This window comes from Xyrauchen texanus, chromosome 38 (genome assembly GCF_025860055.1).
Source record: "Xyrauchen texanus isolate HMW12.3.18 chromosome 38, RBS_HiC_50CHRs, whole genome shotgun sequence".
In the NCBI taxonomy this organism is placed as follows: Eukaryota; Metazoa; Chordata; class Actinopteri; order Cypriniformes; family Catostomidae; genus Xyrauchen; species Xyrauchen texanus.
In genome coordinates, this window is record NC_068313.1 from 29,086,250 (window position 1) to 29,097,008 (window position 10,759).

General features: G+C 37.5%; 1 protein-coding gene across 2 annotated transcripts in view; it reads right to left on the minus strand.

Moving 5' to 3' along the window:
* LOC127631955 (sister chromatid cohesion protein PDS5 homolog B-like) overlaps positions 1-8,822 on the minus strand; it is a 68,689-nt gene extending 59,867 nt beyond the window's left edge. The window contains exons 1-2 of one of the 2 annotated variants that reach the window (XM_052110379.1): positions 8,036-8,307; positions 7,655-7,718 (exon numbers count right to left, since the gene is read on the minus strand). The gene's annotated coding sequence lies outside the window, so the exon portion shown is untranslated. Of the gene's footprint in view, positions 1-7,654; positions 7,719-8,035; positions 8,308-8,581 lie in introns of those variants that run through there. The other variant, XM_052110378.1, reaches the window with a different exon arrangement.
* Between the last annotated feature and the right edge of the window lie 1,937 nt (positions 8,823-10,759).

Sequence of the window (10,759 nt, forward strand, 5' to 3'; positions counted from 1 at the left end):
GATATATATATATATATATATATATATATATATATATAGATCAGTGCTCTATTCTGTTTATGTAAACGTATGTACACTTCAAGTGAAAATTATTGTGCAAAACAGCAGTAAATGAACTAAATCCAACCTCAACTGTAAACGACAGATGTATCCTCAAGTGAAGAACAAGTGTAATGTAATTGCTATTCACATCATATTGGACCGCTTTCTATTTAAGTACAAGTGACAGGTTTCTCTTCAAGAACAGAAGTTGCTAAACTTTCTGACAGTCTCTCCTGTCAGAAAGCTCATCAAGAACATGAGATGCTGCACTGAACAGTCTCTCACTCTCTGTGCTGGTGCTTGGGCAGATAAAACCTGTGCGCAATCTGCGCAAGCAAAGGAAAGCGGTCTTTGTTTATGCGACTGTAGTCAAGGGGATTGTCGCTTCTGGCATAGTTCAGCTAGATACGTCTCAAGTTGTGGTGTAGCTGCGCTAGTTGTGGCACTTTCCTGTAGAATCTCTTGCTGTACTGTGTATATCTTGAAAGCTATGCTGAACAAACACAGCAGATCTCAAATTTGATGTCCTTATCAGAAACTTTGAAGAATTTCCACACCGCTGACATGATCGGCCTTTGTTTGGTAGCGCCGTGATAAGGGCTAGATCGATCCAGAGTTAAATCTGAGCACTGAGGGGCCGAGCGAGGAGGTATATATTTTCGGCCTTTTTTCACTTTCGGCCGAAAACCGAAAGTGCCATTTTTGGCCGAATATTTTCGCCGGCCGAAATTTCGGTGCATCCCTAGTTAAAACAAATACTTAAATATTGATCTTTCTTCGCACCAAAAGTGATCGTATCGCTTTAGAAGACAATTTAACAGCTGGTATCATATGGATGACGTTTATGTCTGTGAATTTTTGGGCATCAAAAGAGAAATCGCCAATCTCTTGCATTTTAAGGACCTACTGAGCTAAAATATTTTTCTTCAAATGATTTCTGGTGAAGAAAGAAAGGCCTAAACACCTGGGAAATCATGAGGGGGAGTAACATTTTTGAGTGAACTCTTACTACGTTTGGTCCATTTATGCAACGCTGCTGTTTTAGCAATTAAAGCACTGCATCAACAATACAATTCAAGACAATCACTATCGAACATAACATCCTTTGCTGTGAATGAAGTTCCTGTGTTTGTTAGGTGCTTTGGAGAGACTCAAGTATTTTGCTGATTCTGTCTGACACTTTAATAAAGTAATAAAGGTTTAAAATGCATGATGTTGTAAATTAGCAGGTGTACCTGCTTCATCTTGCAGTTCTGTTCTTTTGAATGCACAGCGAGGATCACCTTGAGATTCCATGAGATGCCTTCTGCCTCTGATTACATTGAGGCTCATTCTGCATTCAAGATGCACATAAGGCAACTGTTTTTGTACCGCTCTTTATTGTAGCCCTTCTTATTTATTACTTTGATAGTTTTGTGCAATAAGATGTTAATTTAACCTATATTTCTTATTGAAAATTCAATAGTTACCATGTTGAAGTGCAGCACATCGTGTCCATATATCCTTCTGAAGCATGTCTGATTGGTGTCACGTGAACATAACAGAGCCTAACTATACATTATATTATGTAGGGATGCACTGATCCGATACCTGGATCGGCATTGGCTCCGATACTGAAGCTTTTAGATGGATCGGAAATCAGTCCGACGAGCCCAATCCAAATCCAATACTGTGTGTTAGTCATGTTTGTTAATGTCAAGCTCCAAAAATGACATAAAAGAACCATAAAAACACAAAGTAGTTCATATGACTCGTGCATTTTATTCAAAGCCACTTGAAGAAGTGCGATAGCTCTGTGAATCACAAAAGGCTGTGTTTAATAGGTAAATATATAAAATGCACACGCAGCTCCAGCGTGTCAGTGAATGGCATTCCTCTGTTTACACACACTCACGGCAATTTTTTGCCTTCACAGCAGTGTGCAATATTTGAGCGCTACTCACAAACAACATCTCAGATGCTCAAAGTTTGGTTCACTTATAATACGCATTTAGAATGGCACTGAATGTGTTTTTTACCAGAATTTGAATAAGCGAATTAAACTACCTTGCCTACAAACAGACACTTACAGGACTTCCTGGAGAGTTCAGAATGTCAAAATGAAAGAGTGAGGGTTTAAAAGTTAAATGTGCACGATTGACATATATTACTACATATTACTATTATAATATATTATTAATTCTTTACAAATTATAATAATATTTAAGTTGAATGGGTTTCAAAAAATAACTGTGTGAAAGAAAAGTGAGCTGATATCTTACAACTTAGTTAACAAAAAAGAGATCTGTGTCCTTTAAAGTCCAGATACAAGTTGAAAAAAAAACGTGCAAAAAAAAAAATATCGGAAGAGAAAGTAGCATCGGTGCATCCCTAATATTATGCTGAACTAGTCATTCAAACCAACCGCTAGTCAATTATGAAAATGTTTGCACATCCCTAATTTAAGCAGACAAATCCAAAATGCTAATTCATATTACTTCATTTCAAAAAGGATTGTACATGTTCCCAAAGGGTAATCTATGACGTTACATCTAGAGGTCGACCGATATTGTTTTTTTCAGGCCGATGCCGATCTTTTGAAAACCGGGTCGGCCGATGGCCGATTAATGCTGCCGATTTATTTTGGCCGATATTTGGCCGATATGTGCTTGTTTTTAACCTCTTATTTGAACCTTTTATTTGAAAGATAAAATGTAACACAAATAATTACTTAAGATAGACAACATTTCTCAACAAATACATTTATTGAACACTTGACCAATCTGCACTTGTACACTTAAAATTTAAAATGTATAATGTAAAAACTTATTGTATAAATAATGTATAACAAATATATTAAATAAACAAAGCAGGTGTTACGAACTGCTCTGAGACACGAAGGTTGAGATCCAAATGCAGCTTTAATCAAGGGGCAATCCAGACACGTAATCCAATATTCAGAGCATCCAAGAGAAGCACAGGAATAACTAGGGATGGGTATCGTTAAGGTTTTAATGGTATTACTATCTTACCGATACTGCTTATCGATCCGGTACTTTAACGGTATTCTTAACGGTTCTTTTTGTTATATACATACATATATATATATATATATATATATATATATATATATATATAATTTTCAGGAAGGTCTACTAACATTACTGTTCAGGTGTGGTCTAAAAAGAAATCTAATAAAGTAATCAATTGTAAAATAACACTGCATAGTTTATCATAGATAGATTAATGCTTATTAATGCAGAAGTTATTTATTCAAGAACTGTAAGTGATTTTCTATTTGCCTTTTGTTGTTTGATTCGCAGTAATGGCTCAATCGTCACATGTTTAATAGACAGCTTCCCCTTTAAGACCGAGCTCAGATCTAATAGCCTCCTGATGCAGCATATTTTCTCCCCAACTATTTCCATAACTACGTCCATTTAAGACATAAACTGTGTTTAAGTGAATCTCCAAGCCGGTCGTTATGACATATTTTTGTATATAGTTGATCGTTTAGACGCATGAAACCCAAAGTAGCCTATAGTTTGCTTGTCTCTTTGCGGTGTGTTTCGAGCTGCGCGCCTTGGGACCGGTATCTCTTGCGCTCTTTTTATTATTAAACGCGTCCCGCAATTTAGCAACAGTAGCTAGACTGTATTTTACAACAATCACCGATCGTGCAGATTCTGGCGTTAAGTTTGAGTTTTAGGGAGAAATGTCAGTTGCACGCTGTGAAGGGAAGGAAGTTGTGCTAGACAGAATGCGACTTATGTATAAATATTCTTTTTATAATCTTTGGAAGGCGAAATCTAAAATAAAATCAGACTAATAATCACAGATCTAAACCAGGCTATGTTTGAATGTTTAGTTCTGTCACTCATTAAGCTGGGCTCGTGTTGGGCTTGTTTTGTGCTCGCTGTGGCACCGCGTGAGCGAGTTCTCTCTCTCTCTCTGACTGCGAATAGTTAAATTGCATCACAGACAAATGGTTTCATATTATTATACATAGAAATGGCTGGCGAGATAAAATAATTTTCTCTTTATAGCAATAAAGAATGCATTTTCTTAATTTCTCCAGTACCGACAGCAGAACCAATAACGTCCGAGCTTACCAAAGCCAGTCCTTCAATAGCATATAGCGCATTGGTATCTTTTTTGATTACTTATTTCTCTGCATTGAGTGACAACCCTCTCAAATATAAGACACACAAACAGAACAAATAAAAGTCTCAGATTCACTGTCTGTAATTGCAAAATTCTTGCTTGCTTATTGTGACATGATAGCAACCCTTCTGCTGTGATAATGCAACTTCAACTACGCTATCAATATCCAAAGTAGCCGAAAGTCATGTCTCCTATCGCGTTTTTTCTTGAAGTTGGCAATAACGTATCAAAAGTTTTTAATTAAATCTAAAGAAGTTATACAAATGTAATCCTTACTGTTTTCGCCAAGGAATTTAGCTCCTTCCTTAGGCACTGAGGTCTGCTCACTCTGCTGGAAAATGACTCTAGGGGCAGCGTGCGTCGAACACGTGTTCCACAACAACACTAGGCTGCCCACAGATGCGCCTGCCTAATAATCGGGTTGATATGCGTGGATATTGGCCGATGCCGATTATGTAAAAAATGCAAAAAAAAAATCGGCCGATTAATCGGCTGGCCGATTAATCGGTCGACCTCTAGTTACATCAGCACAATTACAATTACAGTATAAGCGTTTTTGAAAATTATTAAATGGACAGTTGCACACTGAAATGAATATACCAAGGCTAAACAATAAGGATGGCCAAGTGGCAGCATGAGAGTGTTTTGGGTGAAATTATGAAACAAGGCTGCGTTTACACTAAACCTTTACTTGGCACTGAACCCAGGATATTCCAGGGATGATTGCAGAGGATCCTTCTGTGTAACGAGCCGCAGCGGCCAAACAATTTGTCCCAGGATCAGACTCTAGTAACATTGCCGAGATCAATCCCGGAACGTGTCTGTGTGAACCAAGGCAGTGCCGATACCATGAAGGGTGTGTTTGGTAGCGATGACGTATTTATCATGTGAAAGACAATTAGTATGCTTAAGAAATTAAACAGTTTACGCTGTATTGCGGCATAAAAATAAAAAATAAAATTAAAATAATAATTAAATACAAGGGACCATCGGGGGCCTGGTGTTCCGAGTAGTGATGCGGACGGTCGTTACCAGAAGCCAGTCCGGCCAGTTTATAAAGTTACAAATATGGATATTTTTCTTACAAAAACGCATCGCTTCGCTTCGGATGGCCTTTATTTACCATTGGTACCATTCATTACGATTATAAAGCTTGGAAGAGCCAGGATATTTTTTTATATACCTCTGTGTTTGGCTGAAAGAAGAAAGTCATATACAACTGATGGCTTGAGGGTGTGTAAATCAGGGTTTCCGTTGTCCGGTAATTACCGGACATTGGCCGGTAAAAAAATTAAATGTCCGACAAAATTAAATCTCTCCGGTCAAATTGTCCGATTAAAATTGCCTAATAATCCCGTCCCCCTAACACAATCTGAATTTGAGAATAAGCCTAAAATGTATAAAGCAAAAATACACCGATCTCTTGCTATGTTATAAAGGAACAGGCTCTATCGTTTGAAAGTTATGAAACAACATCGCATGCTGCATTTCAAATAAAGCGCACGCCTAAAGCGGCTGCAATATAGACCTAAACAACGAGCGATTGAGTGAGGCGTTTCAAATATGGCCAGGCCCAGGCAGACTAGCTTTAAAAGCTTTTTTCAGAGGCCAGGCGATGGTGAATCAGGAACATCTCATTATAGATAGATCAGTGCTTCTAATCCGCGCATTGCGTGCAGTTTTTTCTCTATCATCAAAACTGAATAGCCTATGTTCATCAGTGCATGGTTACAGTCTATATCAAGCAGGGACACGTTTGTGTGCATTTTATTTTGTGATTTCACCGAATTAATAGAGAGTCTCCATAGCGGCGATAGATTGAAAGCAGCGTCCTAGTGAAGATTGCGCAACTTCGGCGCAGCGTCGTCCATGCAACTGATAGCAGCGGACCGACGGCTCAGCTTGATTTCAAAAACAACAGATTTTAGCGCTAGATCTCTTATTTAATAACGGACTAAATGAACGATCTGCTAGTTAACTGGAGATGTTTTATTTATTTGTATTAGGTACATCCGTGCCTCAATGTTTCAAAAAGTGAATGTGTGTGAAACCACAGTAAAAAACAATTGCCGTTGATTGACGCCAATCGGACGTTCATGTTTTTTTTTTCGTCTATTTGAAAGTTAAGCTAATAATAATATGTTGCATTCTATACGGCCTGATTATGTCATTTTTTAAGTTACATAGACTGCCTCCAGTTTTCCTCAACTTGACTAATTAAGAGGCGATATATTTGACCGGCATATCATCAAAATGTCCGTAAAACGAAACCTCCATTTTTTTTCTAGCGGAAACTCTGGTGTGAATTATGGGATCATTTTCATTTTTGGGTGAACTAACCCTTTAACATTGTCTTTGTTTTTTAGTTAACAGTATGCAATAGACTGGCATGTCTTAAGGTTAATATTAGGTAAAACAAATGGCAAAAAATAAACAACTTTCTCTAGAAAATCATCAGTCAATCATTTTATGAGAACTTAATAATATGCCATGCTTGAAATTGCCAAAAACTGAAGATTTCATACAAAGGTGTACACTACAGTCTTCAAAGACAAAGGACAACTGACTCTAACAAGGCCAGATGTAAAACTAAACAAGAGGATAAGCACATCAGAGTCTCTGCTTTGAGAAATATAGACACCTTGCATGTCCTCAGCTGACAGCTTCATTGAATTCTACCCACTCAACACCAGTTTCATGTACAACAGTAAAGAGAAGACTCAGGGGTGCAGGTCTTATGGAAAGAATTGCAAAGAAAAATACACTTTTGAAACAGAAAATCAAAAAAGAAAACAGAGTGGGCAAAGCAACACAGACATGGGCAACAGATAATTGGAAAAGAGTGTATTGGATCTTAACCCATTGAGCTTTTGTGGGATCAGCTAGAGGCTGCTAGACTGTAAAGTGCATGAGAAGTGCTCGACAAGACAGCCACATCTATGGCAAGTGCTCCAGGAAGCGTGGGGTGAAATGTCACCTGAGAATCTGGATAAACTGACAGCTAGAAAGGATCTGCAATGCTGTTATTGCTGCACGTGGAGGATTTTTTTAACTAACCCTTTAAAGTTCTGATTTTTTTATTTTTTTTTTATTTACAATTGTAATAGTAATTTCTCACGTTATTAATGTGAATATAATACGTATATATGGTGAATAAAAGTACCCATGTATTTCCACAAGAGCTAAATCTGTACATTATTCCAAACTTTCGCAGTGTGTGTATGTATATATATATATATATATATATATATATACACACACACACACACACTTTTATTTATTTATTGTAGTGGGGCCCGTGAAAAAAACGCCCTTAAAAGTTTGTGTTTATTCACATATCACCAAGGTAAAGGTTTGTAATTGCAGAAATTACTTTGGAAGCATCAGTTAGTATGAGTTCAATGAAAATATTGAAAGGGCAAGTGCAAATACGAGCTAGTGACCAAACCGATTGAAAAGAAAACAGTACCTTTTGTCGAGCCCAGAATTGGTGTCACTTCTGAGTAGAACCAATACAGTGCAAGTGTCACTCCCTGCAATCACTCAAAACACATACAGCCGTTCACAACACCTCTCGGCATGCAATAAGTACACAGTCAGGTCATGCATCACTGAAGAATAAATACATCCATTGCAAAAGATGCTGACAAAGTGACAGCAGGTTGACTTGTGATGTCTTTGTGCCCCCTCAATGCTTTTTTGCATCCGCAACCAAGACAAAATAATGATCACACATCATGCCATTAGCATTGCTTTATCCAATCGAAATCCAAGTAAATCTGTTATAACACATCAGATAGCTGCTTACATGCTAATGTGATTCATTTAACACCAATAGCTCTTCACTTACTTAGATCCAATGAACAACAGCACAGCACCTCCGACCTCAAAATGCAATGAACTAAATTAAACCATGACTAACATAAATGCAAACTGCAGCAATATAATCTGGTATAGCATGATCTGTGAATCAAACGTGGCTTTAAAGCACGGCTCAAGCGACTTGGCGGTTTACAGGCAGCTAAGCTAACAGAGCTACTACAGAGCTAAACACAAACACACACGCATATGAATGCACATACACACGATGCATCAGTAAAGTGCACGATCCTCTTTTGCAATGAAAACGGCCACGAGATCACGCGTTACTCGCAAAACAACAACAACAACTGCCACTGCAATATGTTTTTTAAGTGGAGAATTTGAAGAGGGGGGGGCCGGCAGGGAGCCAGCTGTCCTCACATGGACCGAGAGAAGAATAGACAACCCCCCAAAAAAGGCTAAATCACAGACCAAAACGGAGAACAAATACTAACTAACAATGGAAAAACGCCTCTTGCGCTAATCGAAAACCGCACGCGCTGTGATTCCGGTTGAATTTCAAATAGACATTTACCTTATTGGAAAAAGTGCACGCTCCACTCGCTTCTCCCACTACTGTGATCCTCCTGTCGGCTTCAAAATGGCGCCAATTTGTCCCTATCTGCACCAGTCAGTGCAGCTCCGCTCAATTCGGACCCTTCACTTCCCTCCTCCGCTGGGGTTTAATTATTTAAGGACATGCCTGTATTTTGCGGCTATATTGGCAAATGTGGTTTGGGTTAAGACAAAAGAAAGGTATTGCAAAAACAGAGATGTGAAAGGGTGGTGCATAAAGAGCGTTTATGAACACTCTGTCGCACAAGCAGGTTTATGTGCATGGTGCAATAGCGACATCTATAGGCCACCTTGAGTATGACAGTGGTCTCTGCCTTCATGAGGGATGGGTGATACCACTTCTTTTCGATCCGATAAATTTTATTATTTGGATAAAATGTGTAATTTTATATATTATATTTAAATGCCATAATTTAAATGTCACATTTATGATAGTTCACACAAAAATGTAATTTCTCATCGTTTACTCACCCTCATGCCATGCAAGATGTGTATGATTTTCTTCTGCTGAACACAACGATTTTAAGAAAAATATCTCAGCTCTGTAGGTCCTTACAATGCAAGTGAATGGTGGCCAGAACTTTAAAGCTCCACAAAGCACATAAAGGCAGCATAATAGTAATCCATAAAACATCAGTGGTTTAATCCATGTCTTCAGAAGCGATATGATAGGTGTGGGTGAGAAACAGATCAATATTTAAAGGTGCACTCAGTAATTGTTTTAAGCATGTCAAAGTATGGCTTACACTGACACTTAGTGGCCTGGATGCTGCATCATTCAAACGCAGTAGTTTTCAGTTACCAAAGCCGTTGTAGAAATTCACTATGCACAGTAAACCGGGATTAATTTTAGACATGAGTAAAAGTGTCCAATAAGGACAGTTACTAAGATGAAGCGAGTAGTATTCATCTGATCATGTGATTCCAACATGGCAGCCCCTATGGGGCACCCCTGCTCCATGTTGAATTAATTTTTATAAAGTTACAGATAAGACTTTTCATCTCACAATAGTCATGATTTTAAACTTGTTTCAAAATTACTATTTATTTCTATTAATTATGGATAGTAATTGTCATTAATTATAATGGAGTGCCCCTTGAAGTCCTTTTTTTACAGTCAATTCTCCTCCCAGGCAAGTAGGTGGCAACATGCACGAAGAATGCGAATCACTAAAAACAAAAGTAGAACTCTTAGGAAATTGAAAGCAGAGATTTATAGTAAAAAGACTCAAATATGTAATATCTGTTATCTATTTAAAAAATAAAAATCTGTTTTTCACCCACACCTATCATGTCATTCTGAAGATATTGATTAAACCACTGGAGTCATATGGATTACTTTAATGTTACCTTTATGTGCTTTCTGTAGCTTCAAAGTTCTTATCACCAATTACTTGCATTGTATGGATCTAGAGAGCTGAAATACAAATGTACTTCTAAAAACCTTCATTTGTGTTTTGCAAAAGATAGAAAGTCATACACATTTGAGATGGCACGAAAGTTTTGTAACTGATGAGAGAATTTTCATTTTTGGGTGAACCATTCCTTTAATGTGAATTGTAATTATTTTTCTTTCATTAGCTCAGGCAAGAACTGCTCCTTGTTTGAACGAGCACTGTCTGTCTTTCACCATTTCTGCAAGTTATAATTAGCACAAGGAAAAATAGTTCCCATTCTACGCAACTATTTTGCTAATATAATTCTTATTTTCAGTTCAAAGCTTATGATACGCATTCATTTTTATGGTAAATATATAAAATCACTCATTAAAAAAAACCAAACAACATCAGTATTGGAAATATCGATACTTTAGGATCAATCCACCCACTCCCTTATACACAACTGGACAGTATCAAATAGTTGCATGCAATATGCATTTTTTCAAAAAGGTTTTATTTGCATTGAATTAAGAAGAATTCAGCACTTATTTACAAAAATAATCAACAGTCAATAAAAATGTGGTCCTGGAATCCAGTAAATGAGCTATCGACAATATAGAGCACCAGCAGATAAATTACATTTGTAAAATGTAGACCCTGAGATTAGATCAGTGTCTAGAAGATTGAGCTGGTCTATTGAATATGCAAGTAATGCTCAGAAATACACAGAATACTCCTAGTGTACATTTTGGCCACAA